The sequence below is a fragment of the Dermacentor silvarum genome, chromosome 11, assembly GCF_013339745.2.
Source record: "Dermacentor silvarum isolate Dsil-2018 chromosome 11, BIME_Dsil_1.4, whole genome shotgun sequence".
NCBI classification, from domain to species: Eukaryota; Metazoa; Arthropoda; class Arachnida; order Ixodida; family Ixodidae; genus Dermacentor; species Dermacentor silvarum.
In genome coordinates, this window is record NC_051164.1 from 115442915 (window position 1) to 115457213 (window position 14299).

Sequence of the window (14299 nt, forward strand, 5' to 3'; positions counted from 1 at the left end):
TCCGTGTATTTGTGATATACGCAGGGAGAGGCGCAAGAAGCAACGGACGCCGCTGAAGCGGGCGAGTGTCTCCTTGCTCAAATCGAGCAAGTCGACGGGATGAAGACGTTCTATACACATAGCAAGAAATTCAGCTCAAAGAAATTTTGAAACCGCAATTTTCTTACTGCTATATATTTATTTCAAGCGAATGTCGGCTGAAGAAATTGGGCACAAGCATTGAAACCCTGGTTTGCCATGGGTACACCCTCGTCCTAAAGGGAAGAGGACGTAGCGAATCAGGGGGTCGATGCATCGTTGATGAATCATTGATGATCGAATCGTTGATGCCGGGAACAAATGAAGTTTTTTTTTTCTTTGTGACCTTTTGTGGCATATAAACACGATGGTAGGTGCGCCAGAAGACACGAAAACAGCATGAAATAAACTTTTATCGCTACCCTTGACCAACTCTCGCGTCAGATATTTCGGTGCTCACAAACCGGTCAGAATTAGTATACAGTTTTCAACTACGGCTTCTCCTTTCGCAAGTGTAGTTTGACCCGATATCGTGTGCAATAATTTTTTTTTTACAGCCTGCAGGTTATGACCACGGGACAAGCCAGCGAAGGTGCAAAAGGCTTTACCGTAAACAATTGTTGAATGGAACAACGGCAGAAACCTTCAAACGCAGTCGCGCGACTCGGACGGACATCGCCGATCCTCCCCGTCCACAACTTGTGCGCACTTTTCAGTATAGCTTCCGCGTTCCGAAAACTAGTGCCGGGTGCCCATCCCAGCGCGTGCCTTGCCGTCAGCCGAATGTAGTCCAAGGACCCGTCAGACAGCGCTCCGCGCGCGCGTGTGTTCCCCCGCCACATCCCGCTGCATGGCGCGGCCGGCCACTCGTCGAAGCCTCGCTCTGCGCGGCTGACTCGGCACTTCTTCGCGAGGTCCCATCGTGGTGGTCGGGTCGCCCCGCGTTTGGACAACCTAGATTCCTGCACGGAGCGCCACGCGCGCTTGTTGCGTGCAGTGGCTGGTCTATACCGTGGGAACGCGTCGCTCCGCGTGCTTCCCCGCGGCGCATCACGTGTGCAGCGAGACCCTCTCGCACACCCCTGTGAGAGTATTTAAAGGCACATCGCTCTGTAGTCGCTATAGGCTGCTGTACGACCCTGCGTGCACGACTTGCACGTTTTATTGCGCACTATATTTATTCACCTAATAGACATCTGATTGTATGCTGGGTTCCTGGGCATAGGACAATAGAGGGTAATATGCTTGCCGACGAAATGGCTACATCAGTTGCATCGGAAGCTGTTAATTTTACCGCGGCTGTCCCTGCCGAAGATCTTAAGCGTTTTTTGTGCGCAAGAAACTGAAAAATCATTGGCAACGTTTGTGGGAGGCTGAAACCAATAATAAGCTATACGTAATAACACCACAGTTAGGTATTTGTACCTCCACAACGAAAACACGGCACATCGATGTCCTATGCTGTCGACTCAGAATGGGGCACACGTATGGTACCCACAATTATCTGCTGACTGGTGATGAGCCTCCAACCTGTGGCAGATGGGAGCGGCTCACCGTCCTTCCTGTTTTCCTTGAATGCCAGGAAGCAGAACTTCTACGTAGAAAGTATTTCCCCTAAGCTAACAGGGAGCATATTCCTCGCCATCCGGCAATGTTCCTTGGAGAAGAGCCGTTTTTCGATAGCAAATCAGTTGCAAACTTTTTAAATTATTTTGCTCTATTGAAAGTGATAGGCACTAGACATTCGCAGCCTCTTTCAAGAGGCTGCTGCTGCGATATAGGATCGCTTTGTAACGCAAATGCTTCCAGGCCCTTGCGTTTCAAGGGCCCTGGAAATGCAGTAGTGTTTTTTAAAAATTTTCACAAAGGGCATATTGTAGTTCATTTTAACCTCCCTTCTCAATGTATTTCTTGTTTTAGAGTACATTCATTGGTCATTTCCATAATTTTATTGCATATGCGTTTTACGGACTTTACAGCCACTGTTTTCTAGGCCCTTCTACAGCCATGTCGCAGCCAAATACATTATTCACTACTCCATTGTTAACTCACTAACTGTGGCGTGGCGCTCTTTGGCCATACTTGTGCCACAAAAAACAAAATTCATCTTCACGACTCACGCGTGGCAACCTTCGCGCAAGGCGCAATTAAAAAGAAATAGTAGCAACGTGTGTGTGTGTGCAACCTTGGGATTTCACTAATGGTCTTACTAACTCGTTTGATTATTGGCCAATCCTACATAGGGGGTTTGAGCCATCATAAGAGAGAGAGAGAGACAAAAATAAAGGGGAAAGGCAGGGAGGTTAATCAGAGGCGAAGGTCTGGTTTGCTACCCTACATTCATAAAAAAATGTAGTTTCGCCATAAGGGCGACGCAATGAATGCGATAGCAACATGTTAGAATATTACACGTAGTGTAAGACTCGTAGCTCTAGTGGCAGTGTGAATTGAAGTAGACGTAAACTAAGTAAACACGAGCTGTTGTGCTATGGGGGGTCTTCTGTTTGAATACTGCCATCGGACAATTTCATTTATGGTTAATAATTAAGGTCAACGTCTTTCTTAGTGACTTTACCAGCGCTTTTCCGTATCGCGTATGTTTCAAGTCTTTTTTCCTGGGCCGATCCCAGAGGTAGTGCACAGCCGCGCCAATAAAATTATGCCATTTTCAGGTTTGAGCTCTGTTATTGTTTCGCACTTTTATTATTGAAGTCTGATAAGATTTGTGATTTTTAAAAAGCATGCGCTCTCTGTGCTTTGTTTCAAGACATTTGTTTGTGGGCTGCCATTCTCAAAATACTGAGGAATATTTTGTCATGAATGTAAGACCTGGTATCATTAACTGTAGTGATAGAATGATGTGGCAATATAACTCGCATATACAGCATGTCCTATAGCATGGCATGGCATATGTAATACCTAAATATTTTACGCAACCTCACAGCGACGACGGTGAAAATTCGCTTGGAGTGTCCCTATAATTGTTATCACAATAAAACCAAACCGTTCAGCCTACAGATGCTATAGTAACGCTATAGTAACAATCAATGAATCATTTAACGTGCGCAGGAAAAACCCTGTGGTCTGATTGCTGGCGTATGCATACATAAAAAATATAGGAGAATATAAGTAAAAAAAACAACAAAAAGTTAAACAAAAAGCGAGAACAACGCGTAATACGAGAAAACAAACAATGGATAATAAGAACAATTATGAAAAGAGTGAACAGGCAACTAAATTAACAAGCATGGTGTCACGCGTGGACAAGCAAACATGAACACATATCACTCAAAGAAGGTCAGCGCAGTTACATAGCAGCGAAGTAAGGGCAGAAATAATAATAATTACAATAATAAAGTCGCAGTTTTGCCTGAAAGGCGAAGCATCGGTTGCGAAAGCAAATTAGTCGACAGCTAAGCTTACGAAGTAAGGATAGTAGTTTTATCGGCCGTATAAACTTGGAAACATTAGCTTACTAACTAAATTAACAGCATGGTGTCAGCACCCACAGGCAAACATGAACACATAACATTCGATGACCGCGGACACTCGCTGTCAGAACGCTGGCGTCAGGAAGCCCGGCAGCAGCATCGAGGGAAATGACCTTCGTGCTGTCTACCGCTTCAACGCAAACTGCATGAGCGGCAATACACAGCACGCACAAGGGTATGAGCCGCCTGTATATCGCTTTCAAGATAAGGTGCGCGTGACCGTGCGCGGCCGCGCAAAGTTAGCCGCACCCCCTCCCGCCCGCGCTGCTTCTCCGCATTCCTCCCTTGCGCGCGCGATATTGAGCCGCGGTCGTCGATTCTTCTTGCGCGCGGTCGCAAGATAAGCAGTTGCTGCCTCCCTCCCCTCCGCCCGGTGCTTTGCGCGCGACGGAAGACGGCGCGCTTCATCCCCGCTTTTCTCCCTTGCGCGCGCGCGCGAGCTGAGCTGCCATCGTCGGCTCACTCTCGCACACACACAGCATACGGCGCGCGGCGAGAATGTTATCGCCCTTGGACTTCATACGGAACATCACGGCGACGACGATGGTAGAAATGCGCCTGGAGTGTCAGTAAAATTGCTATATATAATATCATATCAATAATAATAATAATAATAATAATAATAATAATAATAATAATAATAATAATAATAATAATAATAATAATAATAATAATAATAATAACCGACTACATAATTTGTTCGCGGTTTCGAGGTATGTATAGGGCCGTGGTGGCTGTCTGCTCGTCGACTAAACTAATGATATGTGTAGCGGCGAAAACTGGCTTCAGCCAGCTTGCGAGTAACAATTCAGGGTATACTAACAAGTTAGCTAAACTGACGCACCTTTGTTTAATGCGGACATAAAGTGGGTGCTTTGGTTACAAGAAGGGTACAACTTACTCCATTGGTTCTGCCGCACTTGCTCTCGAGGCCTGACGAAGGGCAACTGAATAGTTTCAAACTAAGGACACTATGGTCTGTCAGACAATCGACCACGATTTCCGTATGGCAAAAAAATAAAAAAATAAAAAACATCAGAGCCGTTCCACTTTGTGAAGATGGATGACCAGAGGAGCTGCCTGTGAGGTCTATACACGACCGATGACGCGTCGTGGGCACACTGATGTTTGTGTAACATTGAATGCCGAACATTTCCAAGAGAAACGCCATGAACCACTTTCCGTCTGGCCGAGACACGTCTATGTTGAAAACACCCACAATTACGATGGCAGTGGAACCAAAGGTGAATACGCTTGGCGTTTGCGGCACGATCTTCGACCGTATTATGCACCGCCCGCCGTCTCCGTACACATTCCCGCTTCCGTTCACGACGGTGTTGTTCGTAGGCGCGCTGTACTTCCGCAGTTCTCACCGCACGCGGCCTATCCATTGCACGGGTGGAAGGGAACTCAGCTAAGGTTACGTGGTTTTCCTATGAGCCCGTGACGTCAAACCGCAATCCCTGATAAACAGTGCCTATTCCGGTTTCACTTTCTTCATTACGATATTTTTTTATCATAGTAAGTTTTAACACTCCTCGCGATTAAACGTAGTTAAGGCATACCCGGCGATACGCTTTTATCACCGTTTTTATCACCGGGATCGGCCGGTCGTGAGCTCTGGGGTGTGGCCGCCATCGTTTTTGCCTACGCACACAAACGGCCAGAACCAAGCGTATAACAGCTCCGCTGTAAAAAAAGAAATTAAAACAGCGCAGCATAGAACACATGGTGATGTACCTGAGATTAAGGGGAAGGCAGACTTAATTATTTTGTCGAAAATAAGGCGCCACTAGATAACCGGTGGAGAAGGATGGGTCAGTTATGTGTCTTCTTTTTTTCCCCCTTTTTTTAACCTCCATATTACGCTTTCATGGCGTTATGCTTTGATCGCACGCCATTAAACTCTGGAACCCTCTTCGTTATGGCATTGGTTGCATTCGTTACCAATATAAAGTATTGTATAACGTTGTGCTCTGTTTTCGCCATTGTTTTATTTTCATTCCGCTTAACTTATGATAGCGAAGGCCTTGTTTGTTTTGTTATCTTTTTTTTGTGTTGCGTTAAGTACTGTTTAAGGTTGTTCTCTTCTTTCTTTTGTATAGCTACATTGTATCCACACATCACTTAATACTCCAACCGTGGAGCCTGGGAGGTATGTAATTAATTTTTTTTATCACATGCTTTCCCGGCAAAGATTACCCAGGAGTGCATTGTTATCGACGCAGGGGCAGGCGCCAATTCGGGGGATGGAAGGAGCTTGTATGGCGAGAGTGGGTGATATCCAGGAACTCGCCGGTGTGGCGTTGGCGCTGTTGGCGCGCACATTCGCGGTCATTCGGATTGGCTTATCTTTTGCATTATGTCTAGTTCAACTGTTGATGCTAGTTTCTAATCGTTTGACCAGCTGAGAAACGATTTCTTTACTAGTATAAGTGCGTGCCTTGCAGAATATTGTACATCTCTAATCTCCCGAAAAACGTGTAAAGGGTGTCTTGGTGCAGTACTTTGTTTATTGCTCACGCAAGTGAGATTAATGCCAAGTGCTGTTCGGATGTTATCTCCGGCTTGTTTTGCCCGTATATTTGCAGGCAAAGGTACGCCACTTATTTGGGCTTGTTCTGAGACCGCTGTTCTCCTGTTGGCCTTAATTTTGTGCGGCCAGCGTGTTTTCGAACTCCCGCTGGGTGTTCCGGAAGACGCTCGCTGGTTTCTCGGAAGGCCCCCCTCTACAGGTGATGCAGAGCTCGAACAAATCGATTAATCGATGACCGCCCCTCGGTAGAACGGATGCGGCGCCAGCGAAGCTCGGTCGCGATCGGTTGCCGAGTTCCCTTGTCCCCGATTCACCGGCGTGAGGTCACGTGCCACGGCTGCTCCTCTGGCGCGCTGCGCGATCAGATGGCGCGATGCCGCTTGGCGGCTGCCGGCGGTTAACGCGCCGACTAGGCGTGCACTGCGGTTCATTTGCATGCGCGAACACCGTTGCTTCAGTCAGCTGCAGTGGTTAGCTGGTATACGCGTGTAGAATGCGCATGGATTGAAACTGCTTTAGAATGCAACCTTTTTCGTAGTAGATTTTCCGGTGTGCGCTAAAAAAGAAAGAGAAAAAACAAACAAACAAACAAACAAAAAGAACGTCGCCTGGCGTTCTGCTCCTATCAAACTAAGCACGTTAGCAGAAATGCAACCTGGTGGTCAAAATTAATCCGGAGTCCCCGATTACGACTTCCCTCACGATCACGTCGTGGTTTTTGTTCGTAAAACCCCGGCTAGAAATTTTTATTTAGTTACAAGACGCCAACAACATAATATTTATGTACGAAGGTAAAACTGTGTTAGGTGTTGACACACGTATGTCATAAAAATATTTGGCCAGTTTTGGTGCGTACGTATGCGAGGGAATATACATGATGCAACAAACTTAACAGTTCGCTCGGAGCTATGTTTAAGACTCGGTCGGCTTCAGTCGGTGCATGTTGTCTTACTCATGACGATATTTCCTTATCGCCTGTGCGCCTCGACGCACTCTAAAATTACGCCCAGTTTTTCGTTTTCCAATAACCCTAAAGGTATAGACGCTTGCGTCACGTGATGCCACGTTCTTGTGAAAATAAGGATGGTATTGCGTACGGCTCCGCTTGTCGTCTAAATGATCTTGTAAGTGTCTCCAGACAAACAGAAGCACCGCTATACGACCTCCGTCACCGTGACGTCCATTTTGCGCTCGGCACCCTCATATTGCTGTGGTCACCATCTCGTAAAGTTGGCCTTTGTGAAAAACTCCTCTCCTGTTACACAGGCCTATATCGCGTGTTCCGCCAAGTGACCAATGTCACCTGTAAAATGTTTCTAGCCACGCCCACTACGTCCACCGCTGTGACAACCAGTGACATCGTCCACGTCGCCACACTCAGGCTCTACAACTCTCCACGCGCCATATAGAGAGAAATAACATTTATTGGGCCCGAAGGAACTAAAGCCCAAGTCCGGGCCTCCTGGCCGGCTCATGCCTCCTGGCCCAGCACGTTCTTGACGTGCTGCACCAGAAGCGGCCACCATAGTTTTTCAAACCTTCGTGGGGGAGTGGTCCACTCCTCCCAGCTGCCAGGACGCTGGTTGTGTGGTAATGTGGAAAGTATTGTCTTTTTGAAGATGGCGTTTGCAGGGCACTCCTACAAAATGTGTTTATTTGATGAATAGGCCCCGCACTGTTTACAAGTCGGGGAGCCTGGGTCCCTGTTAATATAATGCGTATAGTGTGGTGTGAGTAATAGACGCCATAGATATTTAACAGCACCGTGACGGTGCTTTTGCCGCCGAGGAGTGTATTATTATACGATACCATCGACAGATGCTCAAGAGACGAGCCGCCGCGAGAAAGACGATGATGTGTCTGGGCTCGTGGCGCGAGCGAATGTCGCGTGGTGGTCTGGCTCCAGCGTAAATGGCGTGTAAATAGCCTCTTTTGTCTGTGTCTTTCCACACGTAACAATATGAAAGAAATATCAGTCGGAGTACACATATGAAGGACATGAACAACGAGATGGGATATCTCTTTCTTTGTTAATAACCTTGTTTAACTTGGACAATTGTGGACGCCACACACTTTAGCCACCCACACTGTTAACACGCGAAGGAAAGAAATACACAGATGCCTTACCTTGGTTCGAGTGCCCAATTTTTATCGGGTGTCTCATTTTCATTGAGAGTAAAATGGTTGTGATGCTGAGGTGAGCGCGGACAGGATGTATAGTGACGTGGAAAGGTGACGTCATCATCAGGTTTCTTTAAATGATGCAAATTGGGTGCTGTTAGTGCCGCGTTATGTAAAGTTGTCACGTACGACTTTTAGCCATAGCAGTGGCCACTACGCTTGCCTTGTTAATAAAATGAAATCGTACAAGCCGAGTGATTTAACGAGCCAAGCACTTTGGTCGATGCCACTCCCGCGGGGCTGGCGAAAACACACCGCAAAGCACGGCACGCTGGACGTGGCGCTTTTCGGAGGCCGAGCTTTTAGGACAGCGTGTTCGGCTTCGCTATACAGGATGTGCACTGCTATGCCGCGCCCGCTGTTGTTCCTCGCGCAAATTATTTCGAGTACTCAACTGCTACGTGTGACGTAATGGTTAGACGTGTTCGTGCCTCAGACTGCGATTGAAGCTCATTATTGTTCGCCCCTAGCGTGGCCGTAGACTATGCGAAGGCGTGTTCCTGGAGCTAAAATCAGCGAGAAATGAAATTGCATGCGCTGCCGGAAATATTGCCTGGAGCTGGCGCGCGCTACATCGCGCACACTTGCAGATTTTTTTTTTTTTTTGAGCTCGTGTCTCCTATCACTTTTATTTCCTTTTAGCTCCTTAGCCCAGCTAAGGCTAGCCAGCCGGTCTATATACTATACTGGTTGACCTTCCCGTTTTTCTCTCCCTCCCTTCCGCTCCTTCTTACTTGGAAAGCGGCTTTCACCGTAAGCACCCTTGTACTGCAGTGAAACAGAATACGTGTTCGTCAGATGGATACTGGGTCGGTATTTTGTAGCGATGCCTTTCCGATGCTAATGCCTTTTCGCGCTTGGTCAGTGGTCACAGCGGCGGTCCGCTCACGTTATCAATGGGATCAGCCGGCCGTGAGCGGTGGATGATAAGACTAGTATTGAATAAAGCATAACGCATCGCTACAAAATACCGGCCCTGAAGGGCAACACTTGCTTTGTCTGGCGGCGAAGCATTCTTCCAGGACTCGATGCGTATTTTCTGGCGGCAAAATTTCGTTTATTAGTAGGTAAAAAGAAAGGCAAACTTTCTCAATGAAACTTGGCACCGCTGCGCGGGTACGTTAGCATGAAGCCACGCATTTCATGGTCTTTCCGCGTGGCTTTTGTTCAGAAGTTCTCAAAGCTCGCGAGGTGGGCTCTCCATTGGAATGGAGTGTTGCTGATAAACTGTTTACTGGTCCTGAGCAGACGCTTTCCAAATCTCACGACGTCACGATGAGATGGCAGTGGAATTTTCTGCCTCACCAAGACTCCGCTCACTCCGTTCTGATATTCCAGGAAAGAAATTTACTAATCCAGTTGAGCAGCTTTCTTCGGTGTCACTCTAGGTGGGAGGAGTATATTATAGTGTACTGTGCAACATGTCTTTGTCTTTTGTCTTTGTATATTCTAGTGAATCTGGGAGTATATGTGGAGTTCATTTATTTTCTAGCTGCGCTCTTGATTTCTCGAGCCAGTGTTGTTATTTCTTATTTTACAATATTGTTCTTATTGGCTTTGCTATTAGGGGAAAAGGAGTATCCGTCACTATTCTAGGAGACTAAATCAGTGTTATGTTGGTTACGTTTATTTCGAAGAAAAAAAGAAAAAGAAAAGGGGGGGGGGGAAGACCCCATTCATTCATTTTGTTAACTGGGCAATTACGGGTGCATTAGGGTATAGTTACAGCGGCTGCTGTCCCTGCGTTCGCTTTGCAGCCTTTCGTCAATGCAGCGCGATTCGTCGACGCTCGCCGGAAGGAAGGCTCTCGCAACGCCGTCGGCTACAGCCTCGCCTTCTTCGCCGCAGCCTTTCGACCGTCCAGCTTTCTTTGCGGGGCGAGGTAGCCACGCGGTGCGTCTGCGTTCTGTCGCGGACGCTGGGCATCTGTGCACGTGACGCCCGCAGCTCGTAGCTCGGTCGTGCTCTGCTCGGGCTGCAGGTCGCCATTGTCGCGTGGTTCGCGTTGCAGTATTGTGCCCTGCGAGACAGTGGGACAAAGGCCGGCGTCGAAGGCGTCGGCGCTGCGCTCCAACAGCGGCAGGAGGACGCTTGACCAGCGCTGCGCGCACTCGGCGCCATGCACAATGACGCTCGAGTCGGGAATACGAAACGCCCCGAGCTGAATGGTGAAAGTGCGGCACTGTCTGCGTGCCACCGAGCCGCAGACGGGCAGAGATTTTGCGTGCGTGGCTCGCTCTGGTCTGGACAGCATCGTTGCATTCTGTCGGCAAGGTCAGCCGGCGACGCAGTCACAGTGGTGTGGTCAGGTCGGTGGCTCCTTTTCACGCGCTAATTGGTATTGCAGCGTTCGACGGCCTCCGTCGGGGTGACGGTGAAAGCCGCCTAACAGTGTGTGCGCTGATCCACACCGCGATTCCAGTGCGTATCGCACGTGGTGGCCGGCCCACTTTGAGAGGAACTTGACGACCGATGCGATGCGGAAAGTGCGCAAATGACTCATCTTACAACGTAGTATAAATCACTCGGCGAAATCCGAGGTGGCGCACTAAGTCTAAAAGAACGCTACACAATATTGCAATGCTATTTCCAGGTTGTTGACGTGTATATCTTTCGTGACAATTGACGGGGCACAGACTTGTTGATTGAATTGTTGAATGAACATTTATAACGACGATCAGGTCACGAATTGTGACCAGTTGTATTTAATGCACGCCGAATCGACATCGATATTGCAGGTAGGTAACGTCCGGTTACGGATCCATTCTGACCCATATTGGATGCGTGTTTCGAACCGTAGGTCATCCGGTTATTATTGTTCCAGCGCCATTTACGTGAGATAGCGAAAATGCCGATGAAGTGCAGCAGAGCGGCACGCACACGGGCCACGAGACTTGTGGAGAATAAAGTGACATCTGTTTGATGCACTCATCGGGTCGTTCTCTTCTTCGTGGTTGTTTGGAAGCGCAGACACGCACAACCAAGAAGAACGAGGCACAACGAGCGCAAACTCGTTCTTCTTCGTTGTGTGCGTTTGCGCTTCAAAACAACCACGAATCTGTACCAACTGGCCCGGTTACCCGCTCTCCTGCGTTCTCTTCATATTACGACATAGCCATACCGGGGAACGCTCTGAGATTACTGTGACAGACACCTACAGCATGTTGGCTTCATTGCCAGCTTCAACCTGGCACAGTCGCGTGTCTGTGAGTTTCGTGAGGTATTCACCGCGTGAATTAGGATGGGAGTGCCAACCATTACACATGAAATGTGCCGACGCGTTCCCAGTCGTTGTTTTAAAGCACTCGTTGTCAATAACGCTTGATAGTGTATTGGTTTAAATATGACCCACCAGGGGAATGAACGTTGTCCCAGAAGGCGCCCAAGAAGTCAGTTGAAACTGGTCCTCGTGGAAATTAACCGATTCGCTCAGTCTCGGCAGTGGGGTTACATTTATGTGATGTCACTACAACAATAGTTCAAGCATCCTTGCACTAATCACCGATTTAAGTATGTCTAAAGCTACCGCAAAACCTAGTGAGCTGGTGCTCTGATGTGTAACCGTCGGTTCACAATATCGAAAGCGGTGTTTCTATATGTGTGTTTGGTAAAGAAATACAGGCAGCAGCACACGTTAAGCGTCGTTTGCTTTCCTTACCCAGGGTCCTTTCTAAGCTCGTCAGCGTAACCGCAGCGTGGCCCAACAGGAAAAACAAGCCGTCGTTGGGACAGACGATTAAGGAAGTACTTTCGCGATCGCCTGATCGTACTCGACAACGTGTCCATGCGATTGTTACGCACGAAAAAAAAAAAAAAGAAAAAAAAAAGCAATGGACAGAATCGTTGTGGCCCTCGTGAAGCTCTGTCACGCAACGACGACCTAGCTAGAGCCGTTTTGAGATGTGGCACTTGTGTTGACATGTGTATTGAGAATTGGCTTCAGTTGGGTTATTCGTTGCTGCAAGAACCATGGTTCTGCGCTGTCGATAATAATAGAACCAGATATACATCCATACCTATGTATAGGTGTCTCATGACCCTGCCTGTGATTATCAAAAAATGTTTAAATTGGACGTTAAGTCAGCCTGCACATGTCTGTATTTCCTTGTAAAGGAATCTGCATATCCGAAATTACTGATATGCCAAATGTCAGACAAGGCGTACCCCTCAAGCTCGTTTTTAAGAGCTGCTTTTTCTCCCGCGGCACTCGCACGGATATTGCTATGAAGCGGAGGTAATGTTCAAAAAATTTCTTTTGTAAGTTTCTTTTAATTCGGGATGGTAATTTCGTTATAGATACATGCAGTGTGCAGAATGGGCTTAACTTCTTCGTATAATTGAGCCAATCATCTCTCATTTACTGTATTCTGCATTATGAAAGGGACACCGAGTCATCATTCAGCCAACGATGATTCGTTGATGAGAGTCCAGACCTACCGCGTGACTGTGTACTTGCCAGGTAGTTTCACTAGAACGCAACATAAAAAAAAAAAAGAAAGCCGCATTCTATCTATTTGGTGTTTGACTAAATGGTTACGCGTGATACGTTGCGCTTTTCTTTCTTTTTTTCTATTTTTTTTTTTTTGCTTGGTGTCGGAAACAGTGGTTTATATTTCTATTACCTCGCTTTATCATCGTTTTTCTAAAACGCTTACTCAATCCAATTCTGAGGGCCGTATCGGCAATTCTATACAGATCGAACAGCTATTGCTGATTATCATGCCATCTCAGCAGCTTTTACTGTAGCCGTGAAGAATGCAGCGCGTGATTTCGCTTACGAAATACGTGATACAATACTCCTCGTACGAAGTGCTATTAGGGACGCCTTAGTGGAGACGCCCAGATATGTTCAGACCAAGCCATTCTGAAGCTGCGGAACAACTTGGATATGTGGGGGCTTCTTAGTGTTTCAGGAAATGTAGGCACACGCCACTGGTAGCACTTTGTCTTCGTCAGAATGTGGCTGCCACTGCAAATGGGGAAATCCGCGTCGTTGCGTTCCGCAGTAGGTACACTCACTTGTGAGCTAATGCGGTGGGTGCAATGCATCCAAATAAGGTCAATGTCCGAATAAACTTTTATTGCAAGCAAACAAAAATTCATGTTTCGTCAGCTGGACGATGCCCTTGGACGATACACTTGCCCTCCCACTTAAATTTCGTATGCTTCGGTCCCCTCGCTAAAGCTTCCTTCCCAGCCTTTACCTATTCCGCGCGCGCCACGAGGGCCATCTCTCGGCGGCGCTCGTAGATGCGATGCCGCCTCTACAAAATGGCCGCTAGGATCCCATTTGAATACTGCGATAGTTGCGCCGCCTTTGGCATCTGGCGGTAGAGGGCAGAACTACTCGCAGCAACAGGTGTCCGCGCGCAGTTCGACGCCCGCCGTCTCCGCAAGAGACGATAAACCGCGCCAGCAGGTTTGGCTCGCACCGCCAGCCCGCACGACTGGTCTCCGCTCTCGGCTCCACTCCCCGCTGTCTCGTCCTCGCTTTGTGCCCGTCATCGCCGCAAGCGGTGCCCGGCAGCTCTCGGGAGAAAGCCGTGCGTGTTTGTTGTGCCAAGGAACCACTGCATCGGTCTCACCGCGGTTCGAATCCGTGCGCACTGGAAACTGTGACAGGGCACCTGATCAAGTTCATTTTTTTCGACGCTTCCGCTGTTACTGGTGAGTGGAAACACAGCGGCGACTGTTTGATATCCCCCGGCCTTTCTGTGCGCGTCACGGACACGATTGAAACGCTCTAAACTGTCTGCTTATTGTAGAAGCGATGGCGGAGGTCGCCCATCGTGGAATTGATGCTGCCTCCGAAACCCAATTTACCGGCTTCTCAACGTTGCGAGTTCTCCTTATATTGAACTTACTACTCGGATGAAATGAAGAACATAAGGAAGAAACAACAAATTTGAAACGTGGGCATTGCAGCAAACGAGAGCCCACAGTGAGCAAACACAGTCGGTATGTGACTGCGTACTTTTGTCATTGCGTCGCGGAGCTTTCGTACTGTCGAATGGAAGGAAAGTGGAGAAGCTCGTGCATCATTACCAAGCATTCATTGGAAACAATTAAAATT

General features: G+C 47.9%; 1 protein-coding gene across 5 annotated transcripts in view; it reads left to right on the top strand.

Moving 5' to 3' along the window:
• The window catches only part of LOC119432873 (uncharacterized), a 539288-nt gene that overhangs the window by 420345 nt on the left and 104644 nt on the right, over window positions 1–14299 (top strand). Inside the window, exon 2 of one of the 5 annotated variants that reach the window (XM_037700026.2) lies at window positions 13868–13893. The exons of the other annotated variants lie outside the window; for them this stretch is intronic. The gene's annotated coding sequence lies outside the window, so the exon portion shown is untranslated. The remainder of the gene's footprint in view (window positions 1–13867; window positions 13894–14299) is intronic. 5 annotated transcript variants of the gene reach the window in all.